Here is a 1,272-nt window from a genome sequence, read left to right as displayed (position 1 = left end):
CTCCCGGTCTCTCTTTCTCTCCTCCCCCCACCCCCCTTCTCTCACTCTCTCCCCCCCACCCACCGTCTTCTCTCACCCTCCCCCCGTCTCTCTCTCCCTCTCATCTCCCCGTCTCTCTTTCTCTCACCCTCCCCCGCCTTTCTCTCCCTCTCACCTCCCCGTCTCTCTCTCTCTCTCTCTCTCCTTCCCCCCGTCTCGCTCTCTCCTCCGCCCCTCTCTCTCTCCCCTTCCCCCCGTCTCTCTCTCTCCTCCATCCCCTTTCTCTCTCTCTCCTTCCCCTCTCTCTCTCTCCTTCCCCCCATCTCTCTCTCTCTCTCTTCCACCCCCTCTCTCTCCTTCCCCCCGTCTCTCTCTCTCCTTCCCCCCATCTCTCTCTCTCTCTCTTCCACCCCCTCTCTCTCCTTCCCCCGTCTCTCTCTCTCCTCCGCCCCCCCTCTCTCTCTCTCTCCTTCCCCTCTCTCTCCTCTCCTTCCCCCCATCTCTCTCTCTCTCTCTTCCACCCCCTCTCTCTCCTTCCCCCGTCTCTCTCTCTCTCTCCTTCCCCCCGTCTCTCTCTCTCTCCTTCCCCCCGTCTCTCTCTCCTTTCCCCACCGTCTCTCTTTCTCTCCCCCCCCAACCCCACCGTCTCTCCCTCCTCCCACAACCAGACTCCCTCTTTTCCTCCCTCCCGTCTCTCTCCTCCCCTCCGACTCTCTCTATCCACCGCACCGTTATTCTCCCCCCGTCTCCTCCCGCCCCCAGCCGACTCTCTCTCTCTCTCTCTCTCTCTCTCTCTCTCCAACTCCCCCGTCTCTCTCCCCTGCCCTCACCCCCCCGTCTCCTCCCCCCCGTCTCTCCCTCTCTCACCACCCCCCCATCTCTCTCTCCCCCCCATCTCTCTCTCACCCCCCCGTCTCTCTCTCTCTCAACCCCCCGTCTCTCTCTCTCTCTTCTTCCCCCGTCTCTCTCACTCTCCTTCCCCCCATCTCTCTCTCTCTCTCCTTCCCCCCGTCTCTCTCTCTCTCTCCTTCCCCCCCCCTCTCTCTCTCTCTCTCTCTCTCTCTCCTTCCCCCCCTCTCTCTCTCTCTCTCCCCGCCCACCCCCGTCTCTCTCTCCTCCCCCCTCTCTCTCCTCCCCCCCTCTCTCTCTCTCCTTCCCCCCGTCTCTCTTTCTCTCCTACCCCCGCCCCCGTCTCTCTCCCCTCCCCTCAGTCTCTCTCCCCCTCCCCTCCCCCCCGCCGACTCTCTCAGCCCACCCCCGTCTCTCTCTCTCTCCCCCACCCGTCTCACCCCC

The sequence above is a fragment of the Pristiophorus japonicus genome, chromosome 22 (assembly GCF_044704955.1).
Source record: "Pristiophorus japonicus isolate sPriJap1 chromosome 22, sPriJap1.hap1, whole genome shotgun sequence".
In the NCBI taxonomy this organism is placed as follows: Eukaryota; Metazoa; Chordata; class Chondrichthyes; family Pristiophoridae; genus Pristiophorus; species Pristiophorus japonicus.
This window is presented reverse-complemented; position numbering follows the sequence as displayed.